General features: G+C 39.9%; 1 protein-coding gene across 9 annotated transcripts in view; it reads right to left on the bottom strand.

Annotated features, from left to right (window-relative positions):
• foxp1b (forkhead box P1b) overlaps positions 1-18016 on the bottom strand; it is a 136346-nt gene that overhangs the window by 77133 nt on the left and 41197 nt on the right. For all 9 annotated transcript variants that reach the window (XM_028407305.1, XM_028407309.1, XM_028407313.1 and 6 more), the window contains one exon: positions 13686-13752. The gene's annotated coding sequence lies outside the window, so the exon portion shown is untranslated. The remainder of the gene's footprint in view (positions 1-13685; positions 13753-18016) is intronic.

Below are 18016 nucleotides of genomic sequence, written 5' to 3'. Positions count from 1 at the left end.
GCTTGGTTGCTAAACTAGACAACACATCAGCGTGTACCAAAGGTGCAAAAGCAGAATGCTTCTCAAGGTTTCTTAAGAATCTTGTGTTTTTCTGTATTTTGGCTCCTGATGAGGGAAGAGCTGAAAGACAAACACAAGCTGCATGCTAAATAATCCATTATCACAGTCCTTATCACTGATAACAAACTACTCTGAGTATATGTCTCTTGATAATACTCCACCAGACAGACAGACACAAATATTGGGCTAAATTCCAACAAACTTTCCAAACTGTCGCCCCACACCCTTTCACATATTAGCTCTTAAAAAAGCCTCTTGCAAAGCAGAACCATCTCAATCAAGCAGACCGAAACTGGACCTGGACCAGCTACAATCGACTGGCCGCTCTGCTGAGAGGAACAAACTGCTTCAATGACATTCTGCCAAAGGAGACTTCACAGTCAGACCAAACAACCATGTAATCTTGTCAGCCACTTCAACCAAGTCACAGATAAGCAAAGCATATCTCCAGACTACTGTGACAATATAGAAGTAACACACACCCTCCTCGAGTAATACCCCCTTTACAAAAACCTAGATCCTTGCACCACATGAGACACAGAGGCATTTTTCAAGTTCTTCCCAGACCTTGTACAGGGTATAAGCAGACCACTCACATGGGCAAACAAAGCGGCTGTTTGTTTAATAAGTGATTGCTGCCATGACTACAGTAAACAGGAGGAGCAGGGGTTTGTGTTTATGAACAAACACATCTCCTTGCGGGAGCCATTTAATATTAACCAGGTGGAATGATCAGCCGATTTCCTAGGTGACACTCGGGGCAGGCATAGTGTAAACAGGTTCTACGAGGGGGAGGAGCGGGTGGGGGCAGCCTGTAGAGAATCAAGGTCGATGCAAATGCAGCTTTGACTAGAATAAACAGCGAGGCAAAAGTCAAGATAAACAAAATGTCATTCTTCTGACATCTGAAGATGCATTAACATGGTGTGTTGCAGCTGTTGGCAAGCCCTGTGAAAGTGAACAAGATGGGTGACGATGGTTGTGGGCAGCCATGGAGGTGGTCTCTTATGGAAACGCATCATTGTCAAGCAATGCAATCAAGTGTTGCTTGCAGACCCAACAAACAGTGGCTTCTCACAACAGCGCAGCAAGGAACTTGTAAAAACATGTTAAACATTTACCTCATTCAATTATTCAGTAACTGGGTTTGTGGAAGTAACAAAGGATGTCTGAGGGCTGCTTGAGCTGGCGCTCCCAACATCAGGGTATGGGCTGTAAAACAACTGTTCAAGTGAACAGAAAAATATGTTATCTTGCTTGCATTACCTAATTTATGTGAGACTTCCACTGTAAACAAGGGTCTGCAATATCAAAAATGTAATTGTCAAAAAATATGTTATTACAAAAGACAAGGCATCTAATGTATTGTAATGACTTAGAAGCTGCACGTCACCTTGACTATGAATTTTTCATGCATACAACAACCTGCCATCTGCTGAGCTGAAGCCATCCAATGAGGCTTCCCTACCCAGAATCCTAGTGTTTTGACTCCACTTCTCCCACTGATATAATTTAGTCTCCCAAAAAACTGAAAAGAAGGCATAAAATATGAGCAAAACACATATTTATAACACATCAGGATGACTGCGATAGAATTCTCAAGCATGAAATCTAGAGCCAAAGCTATTACTACACCAAGAGCGGAGGAGAGGAGCTTAACATTCAAGCAGTGGTGACTATGATGATTCATATGAATATCAACCTATTATCACGCTACAAGCGCAGATAAATTAACAATAAGAAGGGTACTAGAAGGCAGACTCCAGTAGAGAATCTGAGTAGATCCATAATTTCAGAAAATACACAAACCAGTTTGTCTCCTTTGCATGAAGCCATCTGAGAAACACCTCGGTGTAAAGGCCTGCTGTGCACAGACAATGACGGAATGTGCCAAAGTAAGGCAGGCCATGGTATTTTTAGTACAACTAGGGCCGATAGAGACTAAGTAAATAGAGAAGTCTAATGAGTTTAAATCTGGTTGGGCATGAATGGAATAGTAATTCTGGGATGTGGAGCCTCTTTAAGGAGTGGTTCGCCACACATTTTCTCAGCGACTCTCCTTCATTTGACTTTGATAATCTCGCTCACATGTGGCTCATGCCCATTAACACTACAGCGAGAGGACAGACACCAGGAGACAAGGGGGCCTTTTTCTGACCACAGGCTCAGTGCACGGGAAACAGTAAGCATTGCTTTCTTCAAGCTCATCTTACCCAATTAGACCTATCAAACATGCACACCCAAAGAAAAACACCAATATCACCATATCTATCAGCATCCTATGGGAACTGAAAAGGCACTTATTGTTTTAACATTACTTAAAGTGTGTCATATATTTTTAATCATTTTTACTAGAATCCATGTAAGGGCTGCTCCCATGTGAACATGTGGAGAGGAAATGTGTCAAATGCATTTTCCTGGGAAAAGCAAGGTTAGACTTAACGAACTTGTCTAATTAATATTGTGTGCCACATGCACAGACAGGACAAAATTATTAGAATTGCTGCTGTCCTTTTTTTAAGGGGGGGGGGTCAGCTCACCATAGTGCACACTTTCTTTGTGAGCTGGCAACATATACCAACATGATTTTTTTACAGAAGATTTTCAAGTACTGTTAAATCATCAAGACAGACCTGTGGTAAACCACAGCTCCATACACAGAGTAAGCCGCTAATTACTGCCGAGTAAGTCATCATCTGTGGTAGATGCATTCATCATGTTTCCTCCCTTATGATAACTGGAGGAAACTATAAGTGTATGGCCTAAACCCTGAGTATAACAACATTTGTCTGCAGAAAAAAACACAGCAGGTGTACGTCTCCCACCTCTTTTGTTTGGAGTTAGTCACAAAGAGTTTTTCTATCTAATAGGCTGCTCAAAATAAAGTAAATATTCAGTATCCAATTTACTGTCATTGTTATGGGAGTGGTCTTAACCACTGACTGGATCAATTGTTCCTCACTGAGGTACTGGCCAAAGAAGTATGTTATAATTTTAAAAGCTCAGCTTCCCATAGAGAAGACAGAGGGGGTTAAAAAGGAAGGGAGTTTGTGCCTTCCATTAAGCAGTTAAACTGAAGATAAAGGGCAGGGGGTTAAATACCAAAAGACCTTACATGAATTTCTGCCTTTTAATGGAATCAGGTTTTAACAACTCTTTTTTTGTTAAATACAGCCCATGTCAGGATGATGCGTCCCTCTCATAAAGCAGCACAATGACAATGTACAGTGGCACTAATACAAGGACATAGTTCATCATGACATTTTCTGCAATTCCCAACTGATTAGGGTCATTATGTTGGAGGCCTGATTTATGTTGTCATTTCCTCTCACCGATCCTGCATCAATGAATCTTAATGAATTGGTAAATAAGGGTGAAGATTACACTGTGTGACACCGCAACATTTCTCACCCTCAACGGCCGAGATTTATGTAGCCAATTAGAGACTAACAGAGAAAATTGGCTGGCAGAAAAATAATATTCTTTATGGTACAAAATGGAGGAGCATTCTCAGTGAAGGGCAATTGTATTGTCAGTGTTAAAGTCCATAAACCACCCTCCTCACCCACCTTTAAAACACAAAGGGGAAGCCAGGCGCTTGTTTGCAAGCCGAGGGATGTAAGGGCAAGTTTAGACCAATGCGAGGCTGGCTAACAGGGCCGGTGAGCCAAAGTCCTTAACATTCACCATGGACGGTCTCACATGTTTGATCAGCATAAATATACCCCTGTACGACAAACATGTTTACCTTCTCTCAGCAAACATCAGACAATCAGACACCATGAGGTGCTGCTTCTCTAATGAAGACACAGGAGCTTTTTATCAAGGCCAGCCATGTCCCTCGCAGAAATATGCCTCTTTTATTCAGACATCAAAAAACATTTTTTTTATATGAAGGACAGCAGACAAATTATTTGTGCTAAACTTACAATAAGGTGAGATTTTTCAATTAGTTTTTTGTGGGGAGAAAATCTTAGTTAGAAAACACATTCAAATGCCCTTCATCTTTTTTTCCCTTTTTCAAAGTATGAATATCAAAATGCAATCACCTCTTTGAAGATATGTCTGATCAACACATAGAGGAAGACATATACAATCTGATTATGGGCTCTTACGTATTCCTGGGTACATCATTATTACAGCCATGATTGTTTTTATTTCTCAGATGCAGATTAGGGCACTGAGGATGATTACAGTGAGGGACAAAACAGTTTTTGTGTATCACTACAAAGCATGAAAATCTTGCCTGCTTATTAATACCAACTTCTTAAAAGGGCACTTAGAGTTATAATGAGAGCCTTTATGTATTACATATTGTGACTAGATTTAGTGTGAGGAAGCGGCTCTCCACATCAAACACGCTGGCTTGCTATTAGGCACAGGGGCTGAGGGATGCTGTGTGAAAAGGAGTGGAAAATTAAAGCTGAAGCAACGCAGGAAAGGGCTTAATTTACTGGCATGTACAGTATGCAAATGAGATTACTCTCAGCTTAACTGCATCATTTATGTCCATAATAACAGCATCATCATTACAGGGCTCAAATTAAATTACACTGTAATTAGCATATCAAAGTGATTGGTTAAAGTTTAAAACAAATACCCAATTTTGTTAATGAACATCTGTAATCACCATGTAGACTCTCAGTGAAAACATCCAAAACAAATATGTGTTTTGGAGAAGGGGAGGAATATCCCTCCCAAATGACACGTCTGTCTCTCTCTGTATGTGTGTATGTGTGTGTGAGTACCACAGTGCTGTTGGTAAGGTGGGGGTGTTTTACCTGGAGAGCTCCACACACTCAGGATATATTTCCCAAACTCCGGGAGATCAAAGATCCAATTTCCCACAGTTGCCACTTCAGGAGCTCATCAATAAAATACTAATCACTTCACGGCTGATTCTGAGAATGGAGACGCAGCCAAAGGCTTAGGGAGACTTCCATATCACAAAAAAACACCTCTGCTCTGACTGTCTTGACTGTTTTTGAATGTGCACATGTATTTTCCAGTCAGGTTTATCCAATAGCTGTCCTGCCTTTTCCCCCTTTTTCTTCTGATACCTAAACATGGTGAGTTTTAACATCTAGCACTATAGCTCAGACCACTGACAGAAACGACACACGCCTTCTTTCATGTTCAAATTAAAGAAAATAACACATTTAGAAGTTATGATTCACTTTTACAACTTCCAAAGAAAGTCTGATACTCCTCAATAAAGTACTATGACTACCTTTGTTTTCCATTTTTCCACATTATCACCACCACTCTTTACCGTTTGGTACTAATGCAACAAAAGGGGGCTAGGAGCTTGTAGGTGTACATTATCAGAAATGCACTTGTCAAATTTTAAAAAAGTGGCATCTTATTTTATTCATTAAGAAATCCATTAAAGGGCCTTATTCCTTGCAAGTATGTAAAGGATGTGCCTTTCAAGGTAGAGCTAGGGCAAATCCACTCCATCAGCTAATGACGGCACTCATTACACAGAGAAGCTGGCTAATGAAGGTGCGGTGGCCGGCCGATCCCCTCACCCAGCATAAAGCCCTATGAAATGCTAATATCTCACTTCTAATTAAAGGATACTAAGTCCAAATGCACCTTCACGGCTAGTAGCTGGCAACATAAATTTTATTTTTCAACACTACACTACACCCCGAGATGTGCCTGAGCAACATTCCATTAATTCATATTTAATACCCCCACTAGTCCTGCGTTTGCTTTGCTATCTGCCTCTCCTCTCCTCCTCTCCCCTATCAGCTTCATATTGTGAGTAAGCACATCATTACGCTTTCTAAGAGTAATTTTTTTTTGGTGCACATATTACTTTAAAGTGCTTCCAGAAATAAACACGTATGCACACAACAGCCTTGATGTGAGTGTCAGAGGAGTAAAGGTCAGGAAAAAAATCCAAAGTGATAAAAAGGAAAATATGCCAGTATTGCCCCTTCTGCACCTGTGTACATTTACAATGTTTACACATCTTTGCCTGTAAATATGTTTACAAGAAAACCTGCTGTCTTTCTCTGAAACTGACCTTGAAGCCAGTAAACAACCCTTTCACAAAGTTCATTAATGTCAAAGAGGGTATAGTCTTTCCCCACAGATGAAAAAAAAAAAAACACAAAAGGTCAGTGCCATTAGCTTATCAAGAAATATATAACTGCAATGAGCTGGAAATTATAGTTCAGCCTGAACAAATACTGATTAAATTTGAGTGGAATATAAGCCTGAGCTGTAGTTGAAACTCCATGTAAACCCACAGCAAGTATGAGTAGGTAAAAATGTCAAATGTTAGCAAATAATTTAATCATTTCTTTGCAACTCCTTCTGAGTGTGCTTCATGATTTTCACTATGACTATCACTGTTTATGTTTAGTCACTGGGATACAGAGAGCAAGAATGTATCATGTTTCTTTCCCAGGTATTCCGATGTGACGCTGGTTTCATTATGAATACACTTTTAAGGTCAGCTTTGATTTAATAACTTTAATAATGAATCAATATATCGGTAATACGTAAAAGAAAAATTCCAAAACACATCAAGATTATACTTAACTTAGCATTTGTTTTTACAATGATGAAATGTTTTAAATTTAGTGCATCATTTGCCAAAGAGGAGCAGTAAAATGCATGGCTTTAAAGGTCAGTGTTAAGAACATATCACATGACGTCTGTTTGATCCCAGCCCAAGTATTTTCCCAAGGATTCTATGGCTCTGTACTGTGTAAATCACGCAGCCTGACCTTCTACATTCCTCATGCTCTGTCCTCCCATTCATCCACAGGCACAGATAATACTGGGCAAATATCATAAACGTGAGGATTTTAGGATTGAGGTGAGGCTGCCATCATCCTCCACCAACTGGGGAAAAGAAAGCACATGCATCAGAAAGAACCCAATTTCCAACTACTGCCACACTAACCTGGTGGTGAGACCACCTAATACCTAAAAGTCTACGAATAACCCACAGAGAATTCTCTCAGATAATTTCAGAAACTTCATAAGACATTTTACCAGGATGAGTCCTCACATCAAACTTCTGTAATAAGAGGTATTTACAACAACAATTTCAGTTAAACTCCAGAACAATTAAACATGAAAAGCCACGGCTGCCAAAATGCTACATTTCTCTGCAGTATTCCAGGGTTTTTTAGTGTGTGCGGTCATGATTTCATCCAAGTATCATAACGGGTTTCTAAGCATCGCCAAGACATTTCCAGTTCAAACGCAGCGTCGGCTTCGGCCCAGGGCGTGACCTGCAGCTGAACTGGCCTCTGCTTGGCCACAGGGAGGAGGGCAACAGCCACTCCAAACATATCACCCCACCCCCTGATAAATAACTTAACACAGCAAACAGAGGCCCATCAGTCAACCCACACATAGCTAACACCAGGACAGGGACAGAGATCGATGGGGAGATACAGACAAATAAAGAAAGACAGAAAAAAAGACAAGAAAAGAAGGGAACACAGAAGTAGGGAGGAGGGGGTACATTGTGAGGGCATCAAACACTAGAGAGTAGATAAATATCACACGGGAGCCTGAGCCAAGCAGCGTGGAAGGCCAAGTACTGTAAGGCTGTGAAAGCCAGTCTATTTTGCCGAGCTGTGACATTTGTTTCTTATTGTCTAAGTGGCAGCTGAAAGCGTCTCCCTGCGAGGGCCCCTCGGCTCTGCTCCGGCCCGCTTTGACAGGGAGGTAACCATATTAGGACGTGTATGGTAAAGTAAACAATAACATAGTTGCAATGAGATGGAAATTTTTCAGCTAATGGTGTTTGTCATTCCTGTTTTCAGTGCACTGAGCAGCCCTGTGTTTTTTCTAGCCGGCCAGAGAGACTTTGTTTATGAAAACAACACAGGAGCCAAGGCTAAAACCAGAGGAGGGAAAAAAGAAAAACTGTAAATAAATATCAGTTTAAAAAATGCCTCCACCTTTTTTCATTTGATTACATAAATAAACCCACATTTGGTTACATGCACACACTATAGCGGGTAGGTTTGAAGTTTGATCTTTCTCTCCATTTTGGGCTTTTCTTCTACATCAATCCACTAACACAAACTGTTCTCTTTCTACAGTAGATAAATCTGAGCTGGTACAATTTTAGTTGTCTGAAAAAAAAATTTTCACTGAAATAGCACAGATATGATCACTTTCATGCCACAAAAACATCCTACAAATGTTTTTCTTCAAAATGACGCACTTCTTTTTTAATAGAAACACACTGTCAGCCAAATACAATTCAAACTAATGGCATTTGGTGGAATCATCCAATATAATTACACCAATCTGCAGTCACTCAAAGGATCCAACTAAAGCAAGTAAATTGTACATTTGAATTTTTCTCAAAAGCTGACATTAATAATTTGTACCACTGACCAATAGCAAACCATCTTGACAGTGCTGACCTTTAACAAAATCAAGAGCCCAAAGTGTAGCAAACATCATAGCTCATTAGCTGTGTTGCACTATTCAGTTTCCTGATACAGCAGTGGTATTGTCGCAGACAGTTAGGAAAAGGGAGTTAGCGATGTAAACAGTAGCCTTGAATAAACTGACTGTATAGTGACCATTAGTGACAAAATGTAGTCCCCCTCCAATACAGCTGACTGGATCGACCTGCTAATGCCCACTAACTGCAATGGGGAAAGGATTTCAGCATTTCCAGCGGCATCACCTGAAAAAATAAGATCATTGCATTTTGCAGGTTTCCCCACTTTTAAAAAGCCATCATAAAGTACATGCTTAACTCAATATGAAAAACTGGAACTTGAGAGCATAGGTGGATTTCTGTGCAACACCACCATTGAAACATCTACAATGGGGTAGAACGTAGCGCTTTATGGCTTATCCAGCAGATTGTTACAGAAGATTACATGCACAACATTCAAAAGGGAGGACTGAGGTCTCACAGGTCCTGAAGAGAATAAAAGTCTCTGCAGCACCAACTTCAAAACTTGTGTACATATGACCACAGATAATAGTCGTGTGGATTTTTCCTTGTGTTAACTTGGCTTGGGCCAATATCTATGCAAGTCTAAAATTTCTCATGCTCTGCCTAGAAGTCTATTATAATCATTGGTAGCAATTGCTTTATTGTCCCAGATGTAGCTAGCCATTATAATTGTTTCATTTTACAGTACATTTACAGTACCTGTCACATTTCTTTCAAATACAGCAGGTTGTAAAGTAGCCCTGATGCAAAGACTTTTACTAAACACATAAGGAAACGATAGACATGGTAACAAGCCATAAGGGCTTTTATGATGCAACTAGCTCCTGTTAGCATTTATGTAAATAGCTTGTCATCATACATTAACATTACATTAAATTCATATGCAAATTAAAGATAAACACATTCTGAGGTGGTACTGTATTATGTACTCAACAAAAACTCACAAACAATGTGAAATGTGTTGAGTATTGGGTCGAACTTTTCTACCAAGCAGCTCCATTTAATAACTGTGATGAATTACTATTTTCAGATATGTCCACTCCAAATTAATGTAGCTGAATAATAACAACAACAACAACAACAATAATAATAATAATAATAAAATATATTTACTATTGATTAGACTCCTTTATGTCTGCATTAATAATGTTTTAACCTAACATACTTACTAACAAGGCAGTGTATCAGATAGGGGTTGCAATCTCTGGGTTGAATGAAAGGGCTAAGATGGTTTCAAATGTTTCATTTGTCACTGACATCAACAGCATTTTGATCTATCTAAAAGAAATGCATCCGCAATTCTTCTGTTTTATGTTTCACCCGTGATTTTTTTCCTCCTCCCTGTTCACTCCCTTTCCTTTGGCTCTGGTTACCACGTTATCTTTTCCACGTAAAAGGGAAGGCATAAGCACCACTGGAGTAAGTCTAAGTGTGGAAAACAAAGACTTTCCAGCTCTTTTAAATACTACTAGCTGACTCACTGTTCAGCTATTTTAAAATAAAGGGCTTTATCTCAACGTGAAGTTGTAAAATAGAATGTCTAACCAAAATCTACATTGTCCCAGTGTCCATGTGCATTTCCACAGCCATATAGTCAACTATATTACAAAGGAGAAGGAAATGTACAACTCCTCCACTCATGTCCTCTCCAAATGTTGACTTTCTTTGTTTGGTTTTTACCCACCTCTCTCCAGTGTGCTCGTTCTCTCAGCCTCATTCCTAATCTCACACTAAAAATGCAAGCTGTTTATTTGCGTAGGGCTGAAGCCATTCCATTAAGTAGCCCCACCAGGTGCTTTATCCCTAAAAGGGATTTGTTTTCTAAAATAAACGGAGAAAGCAAAGGACTGCCAAAGTGATGTTTACCATGACATGGAATGAGAGCAACAAAGTCAAAACTATCCAAATAAGAGTCTCTGCAGCACGTAGGAACTTTTTTGAATTCCCTCACATCGACAAAGACCTTCAAAAACCTTTGTGTCTTAAAGCAGGACACTGTGTACATATGTGTTTCAATGGCTTCAAGTACAATATATTGTTTGGCTGTAAAGACAGATACTTCTCTAGGTTACCACAGAAAAATGCAGTATAGTCATGTTGCCAGGGACACAACAAATCAATCTCATTTATTAGCTCTATTCCATCTTTTCTGAACCTGAGACACAAGACTTTTGGTCCTTTTCTGTCACTTTTGTGATTTTCTTTTCATCTCGCTGTAAGACAACTCATCTGCAGATGGAATTTGCTTACTTTTGTCACCTCAGTCAATCTCACACTGTCAGGTTAGCCGTCTGCACCTGGTAGCCGACTGACATAATCAAAGCTCCTCACTCTCCGAGGCAGGCCAGAGTGTGTACATCCATCAATATGTTTCAGACCGAACGAAGACATGTCTGTTTGATGCTGATAGAAAAATAGATTGAAACTTGTCAAATGCCCTTTTTTCCTCTAAAAAGATATTTTAAGTAGCTTCAAGATCACACATCTGTGATAACATTATCAGACCAACTTCACCTACCTCACAACAGAAGATAATTCACATGAAAGATGTAAGAAAGATGCAAGAGAACGTAAGAAGAAGCTGCTCTATTGTGTAGCACAGTGGATTGAGCATGAGGCATGCATTTAACAGTGCAACGTGTTTAGTCAGACAATACAGAGGCGGGCGATCTGCCAAAGTGTGTTCTGATAGCAGCTGATGCAGCCATGGGAGAAGAGCATCAGATAGGAAGAGCAGACGGTGGCCAGGTGAGGGTGTTTAGAAGGCTTTGACACATCCTGTGATCTCAATCAACAGGAAAAGGCAGAGGCATGCTGTCGCTTTATGTCTCTGCCTTGGCTTCCATTGTGACGTCTTTGTAGGGACGATAATTTTTCATTTTCACGCTGCCTTGCATCTATTCTGCCTGTCACTGTTTTTAACTAAAGCAGATAAGCTCAGAGAGTAGATTACGTTACTTACAGTGCATGAAAAACACAGCAACAAAACTGCCAGTGACAGAAGCGTTTAACTTTCTTGCTAGAAATCTCCCCCATGTGGCACTTTTGCTACAGCGAGTTGTTTATTATGTTCCAAGCAAGGCATAAGCGATTAAAGGAGCTCTTAAGAATCAAAGTGTTCTAAATGCATGGAAACACAGCCGGCTGTAAATGCCACAGAATTAGAAGCTTACCAAGCCTAATACTAATACATGGCAATTTTCAGCTTGATGCTGATATAAAGAAATTACTTTTTTAAAGTAAGCAATAAATGCAGTCAAGGGAACTATTACAGAATTATATTTTCATCCCAGCATAAATCTGAACACGACCTTTCAGTGGGTCCAACTCATGAATCCACTTGTTTATTCTTAACACTTCCATAAAAAGTAGATTAGACAAAGAAACTTCAACAGCTAAAACGACAGCAGTAACAACCAAAGCCTTCACAGAAAGGGGAGAATTACAAGAAACTGCTTGTTTGCACAACGTGTTCCTCTCTCCCTTACATGGATTCATGAAATTCAAATGAACTCCATCATGAGACGATAATATTTTGAAGCCCTAAAAAACATGCTTTTTGGGCATCTGAGGATTCTCTCTCTCTTTTTGTAAAGCTGGATGTCATCAGGTCTGAATAAATTGGTCAAAAAGCAGCTTGCTCACAGCACACATCAGCCAGTCCTATCACACATCCTGTAATGATAAACATTCTTCTAAATCCTTTTACACCTGCATTTCAAAATCCCATATAAAAATTTGTATACAGTTAATACTATTGTTCAATAATGTTTGAGAATGGTAAGAAAGGTTGGTCCAAATATAGAGACAAATGAGCCTGATACACACTTTTCTCGCAGCACTTGCCCTGTTGACTCTATTGCACTTTAAAAGAGCTTTAAACACCAAGACATATTAATCCCATAAGCTGCCGTGGGGATTTCTGCATGAGTGATGCAATCAAAATCACATTGGAAGCTTGTGTCAATAATTAAGCTGATTTTGCCACATTAACATTAATTACACAACCATTTGGAAGATTTCAGGGCTGATCTTACATCTGGTAGAAAGCAGCTGAGGGGCCTAGTGGAGTGGACCCGAGTATGTGAAGAATGCACTGCAGATAAACTACAGAAACACCATTCCTCCACTTTATTTATCTAGCATAAATTAGCATTTTGTTGAAACCTAAATGATGCTATTGATGAACCAAAGTGTCAACTATAAGCACAATGTCAAAAGATAAGGATTTCAATATTTAGAAAAAATGTAATAAATCTGACAAAAATTTGATACCTTCGTAATTCATTATTGTATTTCCTGAAAAAATGTCTATGGACCAGAGTTATACTTTAAAATACTGCTCAGAACAGCTTTGCTGTTCCATAATAGCTACAAACAATGCTTCACACATGTCGACGTATCTAAGTACAAGTCATGATATGTTGAAGGGGAGGGAGTGAGTGAGAGGAGGAGAAGAAACGATATAAGACAGACAAAAGAGAATAGGAGAGAGAGATGACGTGAGGTTCAAGTTGTAGGAGACAGAAAACAGACTCACTCCACCTCTGAAGCCCTGAGCTCCTGAAGTGTTAACACCCTCCCTCCCTCCACACACACACACACACACATACAACTTCCCCGAAGTCATACTTTGCCTCACCCGGTCGCTGGAACCAAAAGTTCACATCCTGGGGGCCTCAAACCATCTCAGATAGGGGGACAGGTGTGAAGAGCAAACATGAGATTTCAACCAGAATGGCTTAGATGCCAAGTACAACAACAGTCTGCATACTGCAACGCCCCCTTCTTGTTTGGTAAACATGGTATTACCATATTTGAACTGACAACTTCAAATTGAGCAACTGCACCCATGTCATCACATCTTACACAGTGCAACATTAAACAGTTCTAAAACTGTTTAAAATCATGTAAACTGACTCTACATTCACCCTTTAAGCAAACTGAACCTTTACTACTCACCAAGCTAATCTCAAAATGGCAAAGCACAGGGTGCACCTGTCGCGTCCTCTGCACAACCTCTTGCCCCCACGTACACACATACAATACAGTACACAAACAAGACAACCACACTGCATTTAGTTAATTATTAAGCTGATTCAATAGAGCATACGCGCACACACACAAACACAGGCAGGGGCTGAAGTCTGGTGAATGATTGTGTGTTTACCTTCTACAGGGACTTGCTTATTTAAAGGAAACTTCAGTTCCAGCGGTGGTAAAACAGCCTCCTCACCCTGCAGACACAAAATGGAGAATTATTTATAGTTATGAAATAATAACCACTGCAGCATCATCGGCATCCACAAGTTAATTTGCAAAAAAACATAACGAAAAAAACAAAAACAAATAGAGCTCATGGGTGTAAACTAACCCACCAGTTGTTATTGATCACAATTGATAACATACACAAACAGTTACTTGTATGTTCTGAGAAATCATGTGAAGCAATCAATTCCCTGCATTCCTGTGCTGTTTGCTTTCCTTTGTTTGTATGAAGTAGTACCAGTCAGTGTATCATCCTTGGCTGCTAGGAACATGAAAGTCATCATTTAAGCTGAGAGCAAGGCAGAAGGCACCTTTCGTTTATCTCTCTGCCGCCTAGTATTGTCACCGCTGGACACATCCTTCCACCAGTCTGTTAACTACAACTACACCCACAGACGATAACAAATGAACAATGGAGCTGCCTGTGAGTAATTTGGTTTATTTGCAAGACAAAAACTTTTTTTATAATACTGACAGTGGATGCCCTTCTTGGCCCCCCCTGCTGGTGAACACACTGTATCGGTACCTGCTCTGCCCTGACTCAACTCCCCTGGGTGGCTCTGATCTGCATGCACACAGCTTTCCTAACTGAGCACTCAACCCAGGCAAAGAAAGATGAAAAAAAGAGAGAGAAGGAAACAAAATCTTATTTTTATGGTAAACTGAGAAGTGACTGTGGGGCAATATCTCAGGTGAATTTGAATAAAAGCATTAAAGCATATCCAAATATGAAAGGAAAGTAAAAAAAAAAAAGCTCCAACTCCCTCTCCCACTGTTCTTTTTGCCGTTTACATTTGGCAGTCAAAACTGTGGCTGGGCATTTGTGTATGTGTATATCTAAAGCAGGCTAAACGGACACACACACACACCAGCCTAACTTGCACAGTTTCAGCATTAATTATGGGTTAAATGCCCTTGTTGAAAACACGAGTCAACATGCAGTTCGCTCTAAACTCTACAGAGGGTTGAACAATCATCCAAAATGGACCATTCCCACACAACCACCCTATTAATGTGATTCATTACACTTCAATTAACATATCATCAATGGAATCGTAAATCAATGGCGAGTGGTGACAAATGACAGATATTTTCAGTTTCAAAGTACTAAACATCATTAATTCCCATCACCTGAAAGAGCCCTGGGAGCTAAATGAGTTTACCCAATGCATAACATCCATTTAGATAAATGTTCCATCATTTTAATGATGGAAAATTTGTATCGGAGAGAAAAGGCAACAACGGGATCCTGCTATCAGCTGTACGCCTTTTCTCCTTGTAATATAATGCCCATCTTGTAATACCTAAACAGATAATTGTCTCCATTTCAAACAGCACAGGGATGTAATATTGCCATTTAGAACAGTGGGGTGCGGAGATCGTAGGGTGAGGATAAACAAGCACATGCTGCTTCGCCCGGTTGGGAAAACCGAGCCCATCACACACTCCCACATTGAGATTTTAGGGAATAGAACAACTCCTGGTTGAGATAATTACCCACCTAGGTGGGTTATGTGCATGCTCAGCGAGAGGGCTGAGATAAGAATATGAATCAAAATGCAATAAATTCAAAAGACAAAGGAAACTAAGTAGCATTTTGCAAGGTTCCCTTGTAAAGCCTTGAGAGAATGTTGCAGGTCTGTGATGTTAAACAAAGTGGAAAATAGGACAACAAACGACTTCCGACAACAAAATATCTCACAGTAGTAACAAGACTCTTGTGTGCAATAGAAAAACATTAGCTTGATACCTTTAGAGTATGAGATGATCCAAATAAAAGTTTCCATTCTCTATGCAAATGCCACCGGCTTATTGTAGTCATGGGGGAAAACACACAAACACTCCATTTTCAGAGGAAATGGACAATCAGAAGGGTTTTTTGCTATGATAATGAACAGCAGTGGTTACATATGAGCACGAACAAAGACCCATTTTATTCCGTCCACAAACCTGTGAAGTGGACTTCCCTATTTGTGATGGGGTCGCGGCTTCACAATATGCTCTCTAGTCCCAGGTATGTTATCGGTGCCTTTGGCTTTGTTGTAAGATTGCATGTTCAAAATATGAATTAATACCTCTCCACTGAAACGCACCCAATCCCAACAAAAGGCCTGCATTCACTGTGGACAGCTCTTCAGCCCCTCTAATGGACAGGCTCTCCTCTCTCTTCACACCGTGCAGACAAAAAGATGAGGACCCATGAATATTTACCACTAGGTAAAGTTATTCCATTAATTACTCTAAGCACGTTTAATACTGTATCTGTGGCTACTTCTGTGGCGGCTCGTTAATGAACCTTCACACATCATTACCATATTAATTAATGCTCAACTCAATGGTTGCCAGAGTTGTCTCGTAGTTCTTTACAGCCCATCCCGGATGTTTGGACCACTTAGTATCAGCATCTGAATACATCTACTGTATCTAGTTATCATGGCACAGCCTAATACCCGTGTTTAAATAAAACAAAAAAAAGTTCTGACACTGGTTCAACACTGCTTAAGGCTGGTGGATCTGTATTAAGTCACTGCGTCACTGTGTAAATAAAAAAAGGGCGTAGGAGAGTTTTAGTTGTGTGAAGTCTGTGATATCAATATACAGGGTCATTGCTGTTTGTTTTTAGGGTGTGTGCAGGAGATTTTCCAAGTCACTGTCTGTGCTCTAAAACACAGGAAAATCTAAAGCATGACTCACTTTTCAACAAGCGCAGCTGCTTACTGTATGATCTGATCTGCTTAAAAGGGCTGACTACACACTATTTTCACCCCTTTTCTTATGAGATTTTATTAAGAAGGACTGATTAAATGAAAAACATGGCTAAGTCTCGTAAAGACTAAAAGTCAGCATTTAAAAAAGTGAAAAAACAAGCGTTTTTTTTTTTCTTTTTGATGTGATTGGCAGGATCCTGGCGTTATATTGTAACACCCACACAGACTGTAAACAACAGCACTTTCTGACACGCAAACAGACTCAAAACCCACCAATTAAACCCAACTTCAATCCAGCCAGCCTTTATTCTGGCTGCTTTTTTCACATTCTTTTTTTTTTTTAAAAGCTTAAAAGGCAACAGTGCAGTCTGGTGAATGTCAGGCCTGTCTGATCCCCCAGATTCTTTGGACCTGCCCTCACGTTTTGCTGAGCTAAGAACAAAGTGCACAGAGTGCACATAGAGAGCTTTGCTGTCTTTATACCAAGAAAGTAGAATTTCACTTCTAATTCAAAACAAGCAAGGCCACACATATCTTGACACTATTTAAACAGCTTATTGATTATAAAAATGACCTTAGCAGATAGCAGAGGAACACACTTAATACTTCAAATAAAGAGGCGAAACATCAGAAAGCTACACTGTAAATGATTCTGTCAGCTGAGAAGTCACAGCTAGGGCAGCAGGGAATCTACGGAGTCTCACACTTGGCATGTGAAATTAGATCAGCGCAGTCAAAAACTGCTTCAACCCTGATCCCACACATGCAGGACAGCAGACAAAGGGCTAACACACAGTGAACATTATGCAATCCTATTTTTATAACCAAACCCTTTTCCACCCTGTCAAGTACGAGGACTGTCAATTCTACCCAGCCATATCAAGTTTCCACTCCTGCCCAGGTCCCAGCTCCTCTCCAACCACAGATCCTGTGCGCTATTAATATCAATAAACTGCAGATTCCATTTCCCCAGACAAAGACAGAGGGAGAACAAGATGCGATGAGTGAGAGGAGGAACTAATACCCTCATGCATCACCATGGGGTTAACACTTACTCTCACCCCCAACCCTGCCGCACTGACAAAAGGAACATTTTGCATACTATCAGGTAGACACCATTTCATACATGCTATACGAGAGCACATTTTTACTTAACATGCACACAACTATACTGTACTGCATAAACACTAACTGTGTGTTTTTGTGTAATGATTTTATTTTAACTTGAGAACACATTCCTCAATTTTTTAATTAGCTTACACACATAAATCTCACACTATTTAGGCAGTTTTGCACTGGAGATGCAATAGGTAAAAGTACAATAGCACTCATTACCAGGTCATCTGCAGCAGACATAAATGTTTCTTGGATCTAACACTGTTCATTGGAAATGCAAACAGAGCACACCTTTTCTAATGCATCTCCACATATTTGTCAGCAAATCCATACAAAATTCTATCCAGGGTTTCAAACTTTGTAGCGAATAAAGTGAAAGATATTTTTTTTTAAATTGTAATTAGAAAAA

This window comes from Parambassis ranga, chromosome 5 (assembly GCF_900634625.1).
Source record: "Parambassis ranga chromosome 5, fParRan2.1, whole genome shotgun sequence".
In the NCBI taxonomy this organism is placed as follows: domain Eukaryota; kingdom Metazoa; phylum Chordata; class Actinopteri; family Ambassidae; genus Parambassis; species Parambassis ranga.
The sequence above is the reverse complement of the archived record's forward strand: the minus strand, read 5'-3'. Positions and strand labels throughout refer to the sequence as shown.